This window comes from Microcebus murinus, chromosome 16, assembly GCF_040939455.1.
Source record: "Microcebus murinus isolate Inina chromosome 16, M.murinus_Inina_mat1.0, whole genome shotgun sequence".
NCBI lineage: Eukaryota > Metazoa > Chordata > Mammalia > Primates > Cheirogaleidae > Microcebus > Microcebus murinus.
In genome coordinates this window covers 25,070,934-25,089,313 of record NC_134119.1, presented here as the reverse complement: position 1 = coordinate 25,089,313, position 18,380 = coordinate 25,070,934, and the positions used below count along the sequence as shown (strand labels likewise).

The window sequence follows — 18,380 nt, the reverse complement described above, 5'->3', positions numbered from 1 at the left end:
TACTTTTTATGTGAACTTTTTATTAAATATACATATAAAATGTGTACATATCATAATTTTACAATGACTTTTCATAAAGTAAGTATATGCCTGCACCTAACACCTAGATCAAGCAAAATGGTACCTGTCTGTGGGAAGGCTCTCTTGTGATGTCTCCTAGTCACTGCCCCTTGTCAGGGATAGCCACTAGCCTATCTTCTGGTACCATGTTTTATTTTATTTTTTGCTAGTTTGTGACCCACAGAATTGATCTCAAGACCCTAGTTCTCAACTCATAGTTTGGAAAACAGCCTTATTTTATCTTCCTAATGACCCTTAAGATAGGAGTTATCTTTTTTTGGAAGAAAAAGCTGAGGCCCAGAAGTGACTTGATTTCTCCCTAGATCACAGAGCTTGCCCTTTTCCCCCTTTTGCCTTTTCCTGTGCATCTGAGCTATTCTTCTCCCTGGAGTGAGGAGTGGCTTGCTCTGGAAAGTCAGTTGTAGCCTTTTTGTTTTATGTCTAGTTTATCACTCCCTCTTAATGTGTTTACAGGATTGATATCCATTATAAATGTAGCTGTAGTGAATTCCCGATATTACCATTCTTAAGTAGTGAGAATGTTTTTGGTTTGTGTTTTTATAATGATGAGTTGGATACATTTGCTCTTGTTTTGGAGGTTGTGGGGCTTGGAAGCTTTCATGGCATTCGTCATCTGGCCTCCTCCTATTAGGATGAAGCTCTGCAGAGGCGTAGATGCATGTAGGTATGACAGATGACAGTGTGCAGAGCTCCCCCCTCTCATTGTGCAGCAAACTGACCTGCAGTTTCTTCCCTGCTTATAAGCTTTGCTATGAGTAGATTTCTTCCCACCTCATGTCTCCCTCAGGCTCCAGAACACCTACCTAGAGAGCCTAAGTGCTAAGCTGTCCTGTTATCTTCAAGCCATTATGGTTGTGAGGTCATTCATACCAGCCAACACCTTTTGGGGCAGATACTCTGAGAGCAACTGGGCCTGATCTTCCACAGCCCATACTCAGAAAGTCTTGCCTAGGGACTGAGCCTGAGGGCTCTCCTGGGCTGTGAAATGATCACTGGCTCTGGTAGTTCTTAGCTGAGGCTTCCTTCTAAGGGCCTTGATAGTCGTTCTCCACCCTTGGTAGCTCTCTGGCAGAGAAGTGGCTTGGAAACACTCTCAAGGCAGGGACCTGCCAGGCTGTGTTGTAGGCTGTGGGTATTAACAGTAAATAAACAGTCTCTTCCACCATGAAGTGTATGTTGCACAGGGGAGACAGACCAATGTATAATAATTTTAGGTGGTAGTGATGTTACAAAGAAAAATACACATATTTCCTAATATGAGGATAGCATTTGAAGTGTTAGCATCTGAAGGAACCTTCCAGTATGTGTGGTCCAGTTGGCTCAAAGCACAGATGTGTCCTGACTCTGCCTAAAGCATTTTCCATTATTCATGGAAAACAAGTGGAAATGTACACAGACCTATACACTCTGTAGGGCAGAATCCAACCATTTAGGACTCTAAAAGATTTCTTGCTGCCTACTTATTCATTATCCCTGGCAATATATTAGCTGCTATTGGGAAATACAGCTCATTACCACTCTGCATTGTGTGGTTGCCCCTTGTGGAGTCCCTCCACCCAAAATCATCTTAACCTTTGGGAGGGGCTGAAACACAGTGCATTTAGTCATTAGTTGCATTTGTATCACTGTAGCTGTAGGGTTGTCTTCCAGGCACAAATGCTGGCAAGTCAGGATTCTAGGCCATGTAGTTAAAGGTTGATGAATTTGATTCATTAAAAAACTCATCGAGCATCTAACAGGTTCAAGGCAAGGAGATTTCAAGGTAAGCAAAAATGAATAAGGCAGTCCTTTTGATGATCTTGAAATCTAAATTAAATTATGGAAAGTGTTCTCTTAACTTGTAAATATAAAGCATAACAAATCATACAGTGGAGGTACATGTAATATTCTGTGGGAACTTTATCAGAAGAGAGAGAAAGTTGATGAGAAGGAAAGGATAGTGTGGCTGTGGCCACACCTTTCTCTCTCTGCTCTGTGTTCACACTGCCCTCTCCTCTGTGTCTACACTGCCCTCTCCTCTGTGTCTAATCTCCTTCTGCCTCTCTCTGGTATGGATACATGTGATTACATTAGGGTCCACCTGGCTAATCCAGGATAACTCCTTTCCACAAGACTCTTAACCTAATCACATCCTTGCCAAGTAAGGCAATATTTACTCTTTTGTCATGTAAGGTAATATTCACAGGTTCTAGGGATTAGGAAGTGAATTTATTTTTTTTGGGGGGGGGTGCATTTTTTCCCTGTCTACCCAAAGATGGGAATCAGGGAAAGTTTTCTTTAGTGGCTTCTAAGATGGGATTTGAAAGATGAACAGGGAGGAGAAAAGGCTGGGAGCAAAGGGGGAGAGTAGGGAATGGTGGGATGTAATCAGGAATGAGGAGTGGTTGGGCTTGGCTCGAGCAGGTGGTGGTGTAACAGAGGGAATGGCCTGGAGAAAAAAAATGGCAAATCTCTAAAGAGATTTTCCATCTCTTTAGAACCTCCTCCACTCCTTTTTGAGAGCTAAAACGTGTACCCCTGCCTTGGGCCAGTGGTTAGGAAAGGCAGAGTAATGTCTTTTGTTCTGTGTGTTACAGGAGATAGCTCAGCCATCCCTGGCCAGCACCTGCCTCTCAGGTGGGTGGAGGTCACAGGCTTTGTCTTCAGCAGAGATGAGATGATTAGAATCTTAATGACAGTAGCCTAGAACTGAGGGCCCTTCCTTTAAAGGCTCTATATTTCTGCTTCCTATATTTCAGCTTCTGCTTCCCTGAAAGGAAATTTGGATTTTGAGATGAGAGTCTGCCATTTTTCCTTCTTTGCCAGCAAAGTAATAAACGTCTCTTTCCTTCTCTTCAACTACATGTTCTTGTTCTTCTGATGTGGCCTTGAGGACAAGTGCTGAGCTTTTGGTAAAGGTGTGGGGGGATGGATTGGATAGATTGTGGAGGACCTTGAGTGGGAATCGAGTTTGTCTTTAACTCACTAGGCAACAGTGAATGGGGGAGGTTGTAATCAGAGCTGTGCATTATGAAGATTAATATGATTGTATGTGGGGAATAAATTAGAAGGGAAGAATTAGTGGAAAAACCAATTATGAGGCCAGTGTAGTAGTGAAGGATTGGCATTAGGACTTTGGACGGGTATGAGCAGTGAGAGTGGGGAGAAGGGCTCCATAAGGAAGGACCTGAGAGAGAGGATCTGCACAGTGTGAGAAGTGACGAGGCGTGTTGGGTGGGGGAATTAAGTGACAGTAATAAGGACAATGTTTTCCAGGGGGCATATCTCAGGTAGATTAGGGTCTTGAAGGAAAGCAGGAGGATGAGCTAGTGTGGGTGGAAAAGGAGGTGATTAGTTTATTTTGGTGACTGGTTTATTGAGTTGGAGTTGCTGGGTACACATTGGGATATCCTGTTGGCAGATGGAATGTTGCACAGGAGCTTGAAGGAGTGGACATAACTAGTATTACAGGAGATGGTCCACAGAAGAGACATCATCGGCTCAGTAAGGAAACACCATAGGCCGGGTGCGGTGGCTCACTCCTGTTATCCTAGCACTCTGAGAGGCCGAGGCTGGAGGATTGCTCAAGGTCAGGAGTTCGAAATCAGCCTGAGCGAGAGCGAGACCCCATCTCTACTAAAAATAGAAAAGAAATTAATTGGCCAACTAAAAATATTTAGAAAAAATTAGCTGGGCATGGTGGCGCGAGCTTCTAGTCCCAGTGCTAGGAGGCTGAGGCAGAAGGATCGCTTGAGCCCAGGAGTTTGAGGTTGCTGTGAGCTAGGCTGACGCCACGGCACTCACTTTAACCCGGGCAACAGAGTAAGACTCTGTCTCAGAAAAAAAAAAAAAAAAGGAAAAAGAAAAAGAAATAGCATTGAAATACATCCTTGGAGAGTACTGGCATTTAGGAAGTGTAGGGAGGAAGAACCAAGAAGATGTGATGAATTATGAATGCAGGAAGTCACTCAAATTGATTAAAAGGAAAAAAAAAAAGAAATCCATTTGGCTCATGTAACTGAAAAGACTAAGGGAATTTTAGTTTCTGGCCTGATTTAATCCAGAGGCTCAAATGTCACCAACTTTGTTCTCCCTCTGTCTATTGGTTTTCCTTCATGTTTGCTTCACTTTTAGGCTTTACATGGCAGTAATATGTCTGTCGGCAGGTGAAAGGCCCATGGAAAGGTCATGCTTGCCTCCTGTTGGCTCCAGAAGTGCAGGAAATTGCCACGATTGGGTCTTGTCTTCAGTTCTGACCTGGCCAGAAGGAGCACAGTACTCTGACTAATCAGGTCTAAATTATGTGCCTGCACCTGGAGGAGGGGTGGGAGAACTACCCGGAAGCCAAGTAAAGGAACTTTTATTGCACAAAGGGGAAACGAAGCTGGGTGGTAAAACACTAAATGTCCAGGATTCAAAGGATCTGGGAGGGAGGGGTAGTGGTTGGATGCCACCAAAATCTCTGTGAGGAAGATAGAGAACAGTTTATGGGGCTTGACAATTGGGAGCTAATTGATCTGTTAAGAACCAGTTTCTGGGCCAGGCACGGTGGCTCAGGCCTGTAATCCTAGCACTCTGGGAGGCCGAGGAGGGCGGATTGCTCAAGGTCAGGAGTTCTAAACCAGCCTGAGTAAGCGCCAGACCCTATCTCTACTATAAATAGAATTTAATTGGCCAACTAATATATATCGAAAAAATTAGCTGGGCATGGTGGCATGTGCCTGTAGTCCCAGCCACTCGGGAGGCTGAGGCAGCAGGATTGCTTGAGCCCAGGAGTCTGAGGTTGCTGTGAGCTAGGCTGACGCCATGGCACTCACTCTAGCCTGGGCAACAAAGTGAGATTCTGTCTCAAAAAAAAAAAGTTTCTGAAAAGTATGGTAGGTTGAAGCTCAATTGAAAAAGTCTGAAGAGTTGGTGGGGAAAGAGAATAGATGGTGGGTGTGGACTTCTTTGTAAAATAATTTGGAAGTGAAGAGAGGGGAGGTGGACTGGTGGCTTGAGGCAGAATGGAGTTGAAAGAGCACTGGTTTTATGACTGAAGAAAGGAAAAAAATCTGAGAAGAAAGCGATTAAGCTGGTAGAGGCAGAGAGAGGTTGATGGGTCTAGGAGGGCATGGAAGGCCTGGGACCTGGAGCTGGGGGCAGGGGAAGAGGCCACACCTCAGCTGCTGTAACTACATTCCACAAGCTGGGTGGCTCATAAACAACAGAAATTTCTTTCTCACTGTTCTGGAGGCAGGGAAGTCCAAGATCACTGTCCCTATCACCTAATACCTTCTTCATCTTGGAGGTTAGGATTTCAGCATATGAATTTTGGGGAGACACAAACATTCAGACCATAGCAGGCCAGGACTTCAAACAGGGTAGGGGACATGGCCAGGCACTGGGTTGAACCACCATTTCACTTCTTTCTGAAGGAGCTTGTTACTGACAGCCCTTAGGTCATCATGTTTAAAAGAAACCTCACTGCTCATGTGCCAGTGATGCTACAGCTGAGCTGTTTGTGCTGCCGCTGCTGCCATAGCCATTTGATGCTGCACTCATCTGTTGCTGCTGGTGAAAGGCAGAGGAGGGCTGGAATCTGCTGAGCAAGGCTTTGCCCAGGGCTTTTTTCAGGCCTGTAATTACATAAAGCTTCCTATGCTTGCTGAGGGGATAGGCCTGTTCTTAACAGGTTGAACCTTGCTCAGAATTCTGCTTGCCTGGCTGTTGAAGACTAGACGTTGTAGGTTGCCAAGGTGGTGGTTGTGGCATGAAGAGAGAGCTGCCTTTGCTGCTGCTGCAGTGTTAAAAATGAGCGACCCACCTGGAAGCTGGAGTAGATTTAAGGGCCTGAGACTTGGAGTATTTATTAAGCCAAACGGAACTTGCGCTGGGCGATGCATTTGGTAGCAGAGCTCCCGAAGGTAGGAGGCCACTCAGGTTTATTCTTGCAGTAGCTGTGGCCCCAAAGTTTATAGCCTGGCATGGGGGTTTGAAACCACTCATCAAAGCCTGAGCACTGCACACACAGCCCATTGCACTGATGAAGTTAAGTCCAGCAGAGTTTGCCATGACCAGTGTGGCCGTAGTTCCTGAAGTTAGACGTTACCATGGTGGAAAGCAGAATGGTCATGACAGGCATTGCCTGGCTCAGAGACTTTTGCTGCTGACAAGTCGAGTTAACAAAGTGGGCTGAGGGGTGAAGCCTGAATCTTGGGGAGCAGAGGTGGCTCAAGGAGTTGGCCTCCCAGTGTCAGGAGGGTGTGGGGTCAATGAAGGGGTTGGTGAAGAGCGGGTGGCTTAGGAGTTCCAGATCTTTGTGATGAGCTGGTAGTTGACAGGGAGCTGGAGAAACTATGCCAACTGATTGAGATGCACAGATGGCTTCTGAGAAAGACGTGGTGGCTTAGAAGCAGGGGGAGGAGTTGGCGATTTAAGAAAGCAACTTGCCTGTTGTGTAGTAACTTACCTGAGAAACTATTTCCTGAGCTTGAGGGAAGTTTGAAGGATGGAAGTAGATATTTTACTCCTTTCCTCAGTGCTGAACACTGAACTGACACAGTCTCAATGCCGTTCTGTTTCTTTCACTATGGAAAGTTGACATAGATTGGCTGAACCACTGGAGCTGTGTGACATCTTGACTGGGCATTTGACTTTATTCTGGACAAATTCCTGGTACTGACTGACCACCCTCTCACATCATCAGTCTTTGATCCCAAAATGAACCATTGGAAAGGCTCATCTGTGGAGGAGTGGGATGCAGACATCAGGCTCTCACTTTCTTCATATTCTTTGTGTGGCTGTATTTTACCACAGTAAAATGGGCCACCAGGTGACTGCAAGATGGTAGCTTTGCCTTCTGATACGATTACCTGGTTCATATTCAAGTACATGATCATCTTTTAGATCATGGGCTGGGCCAGACTGTTGGTTGTAGGTCATCAGATTTGATAGACTTTTCCACATATGTCTCTACATCCACTTCAGAAGGTATGGTCAAATTATAGGGACTCATTCCACACATCTGTACAATCTCCTGCTTTAGACATTTTGAGGCTCTAATGCTGACCTGCTTTTCTTTCTCTTTTGGTAAGAAATGAAGTAATCTTAGCTGAGGAGGTAGACAATGAGGCAGATCTTACTCAGGACCTGGAATACCTCTTGAAACACCGTATCGTAGGAAGAGTGTTACTCTCTTGCTTGTTACAGAGCAGTCTGTTTGCAGCGTAGATCCTTCCTGCTATGGAAGGATCAAGACCCAGAGGTTCAGCTGTAGTTAGGATCGGTTGGCTCTCAAGCTAATGTTTGTCTTCCTGGGTCCATTTATGATTATCAGTTGTTATTGAATGTACATCAGGGATTAAAGTCTGCATGGTTGGATGTAAAAGATTGTGCCTACTCTAGTAACCATGGGATTTCCTATTACTGGACTGCCTGTGGTCACATATTTCTGCTATGACATATCCACAGTGAAAAGTATTAACCTGGGATTTTTCTAGATGATCAACTAAAATAGGAGGTAATTCTTCTACATCCAAATATTCAAGCAATTTCCCTTCAACCATAAAACAGTTGAATGGTCTCAGAATTGGATCCATATTTTTTCCCTAAAAATCAGGGAATAGCCCTCATTTTAGGGGTATAAATTGATCATTGAACATGACGTTGTCTCTTGCATAATAGCCTTCTCTAATCAGTTCTCATTTCTTCTTAATTTCTTAATCTCAGGCTCTTTTTCACATTCTTCAATATATAAGTCAAAAAATTTTAAAAGTACAGATCGTCTTTCACTTGTTATTTCTTTTTAGGTCGTCTTTGTCAGGTACACATCACTTTCAATGATGTGTACTTTGTGGCATAAAATAGAGGTCCAAAAAGAAGAGAAAATTCCTGTGCATTGATGAAGTAGGGTGAAAACCATGTCTTTCATGGTAATCTTACAGTATTGTGTGGGCAGCTGCCCTGCTGGGTGTCATGATGGCACTGATGGCTCAGCCCTGTGGAACATACTAGGTGCCACCACGGTTCCCCCCACCCCTTGGCGTGGTGCTGCAGCCATCCATCTGCTCCTTTTTTAGTCTATCTCAAGAATGCTTTATGGATGTAGCACCGTCTCTTTAAGGATAATAATACCTTTTCTCTTATGTTTTCTTCTCCCTACATAAATTGTTTTCTCTAGTTTTTTGCTTTTGTCTTAGTCTCTTCTAAGTTAGAAACTTCTCTGAGAGATCTGCTGCTTCTTGGTGTCTACACAAAATTAAATGTAAGGGACAGAGAAGCCTGTCACTCTGGGGTGACTAGGGTGGGCACTTAGGGAACCACCACCATTTTTAGGTCTTTCCTTTGGGGCTGGCCAGAATCCCATGAGAAGAGTCTTCTCATTTCTTAAAGGAGAGTGGCCTGGCCTCTGGGGTTCTTAGTAGAGGAAGAGGGCTGGGGTCTTGGCATCCATAGGCAGAAATCTACCTAATCCCCTTGTCTTAGTGAGAAGCTTTGCCTTTAGCTGTTCCTGGTGTCTTTCAATCTGAGACTTCTCCAGAGAATAAACCTCTAGTTCTTTGCACGGGTGAGGGAAGGCATTTGAGGATCTAACTACTTACCAAACAGCTTTCACCTAATCCTTATTTCATCCCCTGTTCCCAGGCCTTTTGAAAGTTCAAAAGTTGGCCATCATTTTCCCACCCTTGTAGGGTTCAGCTGTCTCCTGTTGACTCCCATTCAACCATCTGCTTTCCAGTGCCCTAAATTATTGCATTGTGACCTCTCCTATTCTCCCCATCCTGTGGGCTAGTGTAGTTTTATAAAATCGTTTTATTCAAGTTTTAGTGGGGTTCTGGGAGGTAGTGAAATTTGATGTGAGTTTTAAATGCACCACCTTAACCTGGACCCCACTGGATACTTTCACCAGGGAGGGCTTCACATTGGAGGTGACAGCTCAGCTGAGATCAGAGTGACAGGGAGGAGCAGCTATGCGTAGAGCTCAGGGAAGAGCAGTCCAGGAGAAGGGGAGCCGCTGAAGGCAGCAGTGGCGTCTCTGAGAGGTGGAAGGAAGGCCAGTGTGGCTGGGCATGAGGGGACAGAGACATGAGGTTGGAGTGCTTGGGAGGAGCCCTGGAGGTCACGAATGAGACTGGATTTCATTCTGGATGTCAACTGAGATGTGGGAGGATTTTAAACTTTAAGCAAGGAAATGACCCAAATGATTTATGTTTTTTAAAGATCTCTGGTTGCCCTGGGAGAATGGCATGGGAGTGGCAAGAGGAGGTCAGTTAGGAGGTTGTGGCCATTGCCCGGCTGGGTGCAGCCAGGATGGCCTCGCCTAGGGCACTGCTGTAGAAGGGTGAGAGTGGGGCAGATACTTGATGGTAATTTATGATTTAGGGACTTGTCGCAGATGAAACCCTAGCAGCTCGTTCTGGTTCTGCTTCCTGGTGGAGGTCTAGGGAGCACACCTGAGCCCAGTTTTGAGATTGCACATATGTTTTTCTTTCCCATCTTTTAGATCTTTTGGCAATATTTGACATATTCCCTCTTTGGAAGAGCCTTATTCTAATGAACTGAAAAATAAAATCACCTCCTTCCCCAGTAAGGCTGAAGACTCATTTTCCTTTAAATACTAAATGGAGATGCCTGACTAGGGAACTGCTAATAGGAGGACCTATTAGACCCCAGAATGCTTCTAATTTTTGGTGTCTTTGCCCTAAGGCAAGGAAGGACAATAGGAAAATAAGTGAAGTCATCAAAACAGAACAGTGTGCAGAGCCTTGTGGGGACCTGAGTGGTTTTTCTGTCTCTGATAGTTTCTGTACTGAATTAAGTAATGTCTTGTGATGGTGATTGGTACTTCCTGCGGCTGTTTCAGATTGTAGTCCTATGTGAGTTCTGTTAGTAAACAGATCCATCTACTCCAGAGGGAGGCTTTAATGGGCAGGGTAGGTATTAGGAGAAAGGATTCCTGTTCATTCCTTGTCATGCAGATTCTTGGTTTAGTGTATGAGATTGGTGGTTGTGCAGAGGTTGGAACCCATTACACTGGCCTGTGTTTGAGTTAGAAAGCCTTGCGTTTCTAAAAGCTGGATTTCAGAGAGGCCTCTTCATCCTTTTTTGAACTCTTTTCGGACATTCAAATCCTGTACTTTTTTTGGAATCCCCCCATGTCACTTAGGATACATTTGGTCACAAATGTTGAAGAAGGAAGCGGAAACGAAGAGTGGGACGATTGGCTAAAGCCCTATAAATGCCTCCTATACTGCTATTGAGTACAAAAAATACCGAATTTGCTGACCTAAACTATGTGTAGCCCAGCTGTATCTGCCATTTTGGCAAGCCCTGGATTCTCTCTAGATGATTGGCTGTGGCTGCTTACACAGACGTGGTGAAACTTATTGTCTTCCATGTTCCAGGCTCCAGGCCAAGTGCTGGGGGTACAGTGGTGAGGAAGTTGACATGGCTACCCCCTCACAGAGATTATCGTCTCAAGGAGGAAACGGTGCAGTGTTGAGGAAGGACAGGGAGCCAGCAGGACACACAGGTAGTCGGGGAAGGTTTGGAGAGAAAGAGATCTCTTAAAGGATAAATTAGAATTCACTGGAAAGAGAAGTGGGTCTTGGATGAGGGTTTTTGCAGACTGTTCTAGGTAGGAGCACGTGAGCAAAAGGCCTAAATGTGAGAAAGTACAGCCTGTTTTGGGAACCGACTGTAGTTCAGAATGGCTGCGAGAGACAAAGCTGGAAGAGTAGACAAGACACTTGTCAACAGAAAAGAAGACAAACTCTGCAAAATAATTTAAAGAGGTTTATTCTGAGCTGAATTTAGGGACCATGGTCCAGAGCCACACCCAGGAAACCTTGAGCAAGTAGACTTGCTATAGCTAGGTTACAGTTTGGTTTTATATATTTTTTTTTTTTTTTTTTGAGACAGAGTCTCACTTTTGTTGCCCAGGCTAGAGTGAGTGCCGTGGCGTCAGCCTAGCTCACAGCAACCTCAAACTCCTGGGCTCAAGCCATCCTCCTGCCTCAGCCTCCCAAGTAGCTGGGACTACAGGCATGCGCCACCATGCCCGGCTAATTTTTTGTATATATATTTTTAGTTGGTCAATTAATTTCTTTCTATTTTTAGTAGAGACGGGGTCTCGCTCAGGATGGTTTCGAACTCCCAACCTCGAGCAATCCGCCCGCCTCGGCCTCCCAGAGTGCTAGGATTACAGGCGTGAGCCACCGTGCCCGGCCTGGTTTTATATATTTTAGGGAGATAGGAATTACAGGTAAAGTCATAAATATCAGTACATGGAAGGCATACATTGGTTTGGCCCGAAAAGATGGGACATCTCAAAGTGGGGGCTTACAGGGCATACATGGGTTTAGGGATTAAGGCAGGGCATCTTGAAGCGGGGGCTTACAAGTCATAGATGGATTTAGGGATTCTTTACTTGACAATTGTCTGAAAGAGTTGGGCTTTGTCCAAAGACCAGGAGTCGGCCTAAAGGAATGCTTAAGATAAGGGTCTTTTATCTTTCATGCAATGCTATACCGTAATCAGGGCAGGATATAAACTTCATCATAAAAACCTGTTTACTGAGATTTTATAATTTATAGGTGTGATTCACCAGGCCCCTTTAGAAAGGAATTTGAGCAAAAGAAAATGATCTGAGTTTAGTCCTCACCCTGATCCCAGAGGGGCTTATATGCCATTTAAAAAAGTTTAGACCTAGGGAGCTCTGGAAGGTGTTCAGGGTGGCGAGTGACATGACCAGAATTTCTTTCTGGGAAGATCCTCTTTCTGCAGAGTTAAGAGTGGAGGGAGGTGGGAGTGGCCTGTAGCCTGGTGGTGAGGTGGCCAGTTAGGCTGTTGCAGGAGGGATGATGCTGGCTTGAGTTAAGGAAGTGACAGAGTTGGTGGGAAGGAGTGGATGCTGGCTGAAGGTATTTGGGGAGGTAGCGTTAACAAGCTTAGTGATGGATAGATCTACAGGCTGAGGGAGGAGCCACTAAGGGTGATGGCCACATTTCTCGCTTGAAAGTTCAGTGGAAAGGGTACCATTTGCTAAGAGAAGTCACACAGTAGGGGGAAGAGGCTTGTGGGAAGAGATGATGAATTTGGTTTTGGACACATGGAGACTTTTAGGTGTCTGTGGAGACATCTAGTAGGCATTTGGATATGTGGGTCTGCAGCTCAAGAAGAAACAGCAGGAGGCATAGGAATGAATGAGATCACTCAGGGAGAGTGAGTAGCAGGAGAAGAGAGCCTAGAGCCAGTGCCTGAGAAACCCTCAAATTAAGGAGCAGGCTGAGGAAGAGGAAAGTGCTGAAGGGAAGGCCAACTAGAGATGGCCTGGCCAGAGAGGCAGGTGGAAAACCAGGGGATGTGCTGCTTGGCAGCCAATGAGGAGTGTTTTTTGATAACAGCCTCAAAAGCTGCTGAGAGGTAGAATGGGGTGAGGACTGAGAGTCCCTTGTGGTCCGTGACAAGGTCGTTGTCAACCTGGGAAAGCTGCTTCAGTGGAATAGGTGGGGCTGATGTTGGGTTGTTGTGGTTTGAGGAAATGATGCACAGTGGCAGGGGCAGGGGTGGGTGGAGACGTGGGTGTTAACAGCTCTTCCCAAAGGTACTGTGAGTGGGGAAGAAAGTGCATCGGTTGGGCGAGCTGTCAGAAGTTGTGTATTGTCAAGCCGGCTTAGATGGCTAAGTAGGGCTGTGGTGAGCTGAGATGACGGGGGAGGGTAACGGAGTGAGTGTCTGAGGGTGGCAGGGGAGGGCATGGCAAGCACATGGCCATCTCCTGATGTGGCTGTCCTGGGAATGAGTGTCCTCCCTTGAGAGCCCTGTCTGGGCCCGTGGCTGTCAGGGAGGTGACCTCTACAAAGGGCCCGGTAGTCCTTTGTAAATATCTTCGTCTGGAGGCAAAATGGCTCACGGCCAGAGTTAGATTTTAAAAGCTAAATCTGCCACATGCGTGTTTTCTCGTGTCCTCTCTCTGAGTACTATTATCTCTGATAGGTCCCGGAAGTGAAGCAGTCCATCTGGGTAGCTGAACACATTTTCTGTGGATCCCCTCATTGATACAAGGCTTTGGAGGACGGGGTACAGCCACACTGGGGATGATTCAGACTTGTTCAGGGTAGAGCTCCCCTCTGTTTGATCCTGTGTTCAGACAATTGAACTTGTCAAATGGGGTTAGCATTACACAGGGCTAGAAATATTCCTTTGTTATTCCTAACACTGCACACACACTCACACACACGCACTCTCACACTCACACACAGACATATATATTTTTTTCAGTAGGAACTCAGATGAAAGCCCACTTGGCTTTTTCATTGAGAGGGACACATAAGTCCCTGGCACTTATTAAGAGTCCTTATTGAGGATAATGCTTTCTCTGGCAGTTTCTCTACCAGGGACCTGTCTGTGTAAGTAGGATACTTGATTGCCCCGGCACCTGGCCACAGGGCTTGATTTAGACGATGGCAGGCGTGGCATTTAGCAGAAAGGTTAGGCTCAGACTAATGACTTTCCTCCAGGAGAGGGCTTGTAATTTGCACATAAAGCAGTGCAAAAAATAGTTTGTGTAAGTTCAAGAGTCATTTAGTAAGTGAAACTTGTGCATTTGAATGCAATGCCAGTGGAAAGTACAGAGTTGTTGGAAATATAACCAGCCAGTGCATTGAACTGTACCTTTTAATGAAATTTTCTTGAAGCTGAAAGAAAAAGAGAAGAAAAGCGTAATGGATGGTACCACTTATTTTCTTTCCCTAGTGTTTATTTCCTCTTAGGTGAACATGAAGGGAATGTTAATATATTTTCTTTAGTGGGGTGCAAAACTGAATCAGCATCTGGTAAAGAAATGGGGTGTGGGGCAGCATCAGTCCCACCGGCCTGGAGTCCAGCTGACACGGTCAGTGCCAAGGGCTTTGTCCAGCCCTGGCCATAGCCACTTTTTTGGTGGGTCAAGCTCCGACCATCACCACTTGTGTGTATTACTGCCTAGTCTTGAGAAATACCGAGGAAGGAGGGTGAGCCCTCATGCCAGCTGATGACCAGAAGGGAGCTTTAGAAGGATGCTGCCCAGGAAGCTTTTGTAAGCCCGTCAGGCCTGCAGGAAATCTTGAGAATTAAGGAGGTAAGGTATGAGCCAAATGACAGGGAGAGAGAGTTGATAGTGAAACTGAGCTCTACAAATGCTGTTCTGGACTGAGCTAGGTCCCTTCCCCGGGAAAAGCCACACCTTGACCACGAGGAACTTCCCTCCCACCCACTGCTCCCTCTGCACCTTTTCACTGCCTTCTCTTGGTTCTGTTGAAGGAGGGCTTCTGTGCTCTTCTGTGCCCCAGGTCAGTGCTGGGTGCAGGGAGACTTCTGGGCAGTTGTGGGAGGCTAGAAGGGGCCCTGGAACGGTGGTAGGGGAAACTTTTTGAGCATGAGTTTCTCCAAAAATTCTGACTGCTCTTACTGAGCCCTTGGTGCCCAGGATGCTCCATGTGTCCATCATCCTAAGTGCTTCTGCCTTTCCCCAGGGAGTCTAAGTAAACTCAGAGGAAGGGAGCCTCAGAAGGAGCTTTTTTGCCCTTCCTTTCAAAGCAGCACTCTTGTTTCCTGTTTACACCAGCACTACAACCCCCTTGGGAAGTGGCTAAGGAACTATAGGAGGATGGGCGGTGGTGGAGAGGGAATCTGAGAGGTCCGCCCCACTCAGACTCTGTTCTGGGAAATTGGGATTGAAAGGGAAGGAAGGAGAGAGAGGAGTCTGAAGTGGCAAGGCAGCCTCTCCCACTGCACCGTGCTGGCCCCAGAGCTGGGCCCTCCCACCCGCTGCCCACCAGGGAAGGAGGCAGGAATGGACTCCAGTCTGGTCCTACTGCAGGGCAGGCAGGGTGTGTGTCAGGCATGTGAGCTGGAAGGAGAGTGAATGCTGTCTGGACACTTTGGTCCATGGTAGGTCAAGTAGAATTGATTAGCTCATTAGTTCATCCAGTCCATGGGTACCAGCTACGTTCCAGGTGCTGCTTAGTGTGGTGGTGAATAGGTAGCCCACGGCCCCTGACAAATCATCTGCCACGTATGTGATGTTTTGACCAAGCACCCCAGATGACACATACTAAGGTGTGTACGTGTTTTCATATGTCCATTATAAAGCATACACAGGGAGGGAAATAAGAATGCTGTAAGTAGAAATAAGTTCTAATATTTCCTCCCACACCTCAGCAGATTATATTGCACGCAACCTGCTTCAGAGAGCACTAGCATGGACTGGAACCTTAACGGGTGGGCTTTGTGTCAGATGCCACCTTACACATTTGAGTTGGGGCTGCCTGTGTGAAAAGAGGAAGCATGGCAGGCAGGTGCTGAGCTCAGATGGTATATTAATATTAGCACACGGGCCCCAACAAGGCCTCAGGGTCACTGTTCTTCCTCCCACCCCACCCTCCTTGGGAAGGGTGCCCAGGTCGCCTGGGGTGGGTGTTTAGGGTTCTCATGCTCCTGCCCTATGTGGTCGGGCTACTGAGCAGTGGAGGTAGAGGAGCCAGTGCAGGAAGTGCCTGTTGCTATGCAGTCCCTTTATAGTTGTCACAGACTTTCGTTGATGCTGCATTTGATCATCTGAACAATGGTGTGAGATAGGGAGTCCTTTCCCCACTGTGAAGACCGGACGTGGAGGCCTATGCTGAATGGCATGAGTGTCAGAGCCAGCCTAGGGGCCTGATACCCTGAACTGGCAGCTGCCTCCTTCTGCAGAGAACTTTCCTTGACATCCTGCCTGTCTTGCCCCAGAGAAGCAAACAGATGAACATGTTCAGCACCTGTGATTCTTTGTCCAGCATGTGCCACCTTTCTTGTGGGAAGGCACTTGGGTTCCAGGTCCCTGCCCGCTATGGAAGCTGCCACCAGCGCTCAGCTTCCTTTACCCAGGTATGAGCAGCCGTTTCCTGAAGCAGGAGGCCTTTGTCGACGAGGTTGGGGGAGCCAGAAAACCGCAGGCCTCCAGGTTTTCCTAGATTTCCGTTCCCCCAGCCTGCTCCCTGTGACATCCACGCCTGGGGGTGGGGCAGAGAGCAGGGGCTGGAGAGCTGGCTGACATGCCTCCTCCGCATCTGTCTTTCCAGGCTGTTCCCTCTCCCAGGATTTACCTTCCTGCCTGCTCACCCCGTGTCAGCTGTGGGAAAGTGGTGGTCTGTGCAGGGGCTGGTCTTCTGCTCTGAAGACGCTTCTTTAGTAGCCCTGTGGGGGAGGCCCCGGGAGCCTGAAGTTACTTATAGGCAGGAAAAGCCTGGAAAGTGAATCTCTTTCAGGCTTGTTCCTTCAGAACTTTTATTTCATTTCTTAGTTGTTCATCTCAGTCACTGTGAAGCCTTGGTAAGAATAGTCACTGTAACTTTGTGTTAATAACAATTCTCTACCTCCTCTTGCTGTCTTCTGCCTCAGGATACCTCTCTTCACTTCTCCCCTTCCTACAGGGAGGGAGAGTAGCCAGGCCTGGCAATACTGCAGGACGCAGTGCCGGCCAGTGCCGGGTTGACAGTCCCTAACAGGGCCTAGGCAGTCCACGGAGACCCAGCACAGAGCTGAAGCTGCCTCCCCCTCCCCCACAGGACTCTGCCTGGGTTCTCTTCCTGCCCTTGCCTGTTGGGGAGCCAGCAGCCTTTGTGAGTCTCCTTGACAACAGGGTGGAAAAATTAAAAATAACCTTGTGCTGGGCCTTCTGTGCGTGTGAGCGAGTGCCCCCTCTCCTGTTGTGCCCGAGCGCAGCCCCTGTGGCTTCTAGATTAGATGTTCCAGGAGGGCCTCCGTGGGAGCCACGGTGGGACCCAGGTGCTGGCATTTGAAGCCCTGAGGTTGGGCGCCAGGCCCACACAATCAGGCAGCATCAGTACCTGGTATTACTGGTGGCTGCTGACGGAGTGTGGGTGTCAGTGTTAGAATAAAGGTGGGAAAGCTGTTCTGAAGGCCGCGTCTTTGCTTATGCGAACTGGAGAGGGGCGATTTTGGAGGCGTTCCTGTGTTTCTCAGCCTCTGGGGTGGTAGGACATGGTGCTGAGAGGGAATTTTGTTATATCTCTTCAAGGGATCCCCACAGGTCAGGAGGGCCCCTCCCGGGCTCCCTTTATAAGGTGAGGACAGAGGGGACAGAGGCACTGGGCCACTTGTCCAGAGCCGCCTGGCCTGGCTGCGGCAGTGGGGAGCAGTGCCGTGTCATCAGAGCCGTGGCTTTTTGTCCTGGACCCAGTGACAAGGCCATCTTACAGGCCCTGTGCCAAAGTCAGCTGCCTCTTCTGTAGCAGCAGTCTGCACTAGTTAAGACCCTCTGTTTTGTGGTCCTGTCATGGTTGTAAATTAATTCAGAAATAGCTGTCTCCATGAGGGCAGGGGCTGGGTTTCTCCTTACCACACCTGGAATTAATTTTTCTCTTCCTTCCTCTATCCTTCCAACCATTAATAAGTATTTAGCTGTGTGCCAGGCAAAGGGATATAAATGAGAACAAGATGTCACAGTCTCGTCTTTAGGAAACTTATGGTCTGCCAGGGAGGCAGTTATAAAAAAGTCCCCATTGTGGTCAGTGCTGAGAGGGAGAAGTTTCGAGTGTTAGGACAGCAAAAGGTTAGCGTGCCTGACCTTGCCTGAGGTGAGGGTAACGGTTAGAGTAGACTGAGAGAATGTATTAGCAACACAAAATACTTAACATGGAGTGCATAAAAACTCCTACAAATCAATAAAAAGGAAGGCAGAAAACTCAGTAGAAAAAACTGGCCAATAATTTGACAAACACTTTACAAAAGAAGATGTCCAAATGGCTAGTGAACATATGAAACAGTGCTCAATTCCCTGTGTTTCTTAGCCATCAGGGAAGTCAGAAGACCTGGGTCAATATGATACATTGGGCCAGACATTTAACTTCCTGGTGCCCCTGTTTCTTATTTGTAAACAGGGCTCTTCCTTCCCTGCCTCCCAGTCTGCTCCCAAGCTTACAGGCATGGGAAATGCTCCTCACGCTATACCAATACTGAGTAGTGTTGTTACTTTGTCTAATTGTAAGTGATCTGATTTCTTCTCCACCTCTCCTCACAGCAACTATTCTGAATTCCCCTAAAAAATAAAAGATCTGAGTAGTGGGATGGTTCCTAGGACTCAGAATGGCCTGCTCTTTGGTACCTTGGATACAGACCTTGTTGCTGACAGGGCTCTGGTCCCCTGTCCTGGCTGGGAGCAGGGTGAGTTCCTGTAGCTGTTTTCTTTGTGGCTGGATCCTGGGGCAGCAGCTCTGCATGAATAAAACTGCAAGGTCTGTCGCTGCCCAGGGCCTGCTAGCAGGGAAAGGACAGAGCTGCACCAGTCCTGGCTCAGG

At 47.1% G+C, this 18,380-nt stretch overlaps 1 protein-coding gene and 2 pseudogenes across 1 annotated transcript in view; 1 reads left to right on the top strand and 2 right to left on the bottom strand.

Annotated features, from left to right (window-relative positions):
- CDS2 (CDP-diacylglycerol synthase 2) overlaps window positions 1-18,380 on the top strand; it is a 65,789-nt gene that overhangs the window by 23,519 nt on the left and 23,890 nt on the right. The gene's annotated exons all lie outside the window — the stretch shown is intronic.
- LOC109729663 (transcription factor SPT20 homolog pseudogene) lies at window positions 5,415-6,114 on the bottom strand (annotated as a pseudogene).
- On the bottom strand, window positions 6,328-15,714 carry LOC105865776 (transcription factor SPT20 homolog pseudogene; annotated as a pseudogene).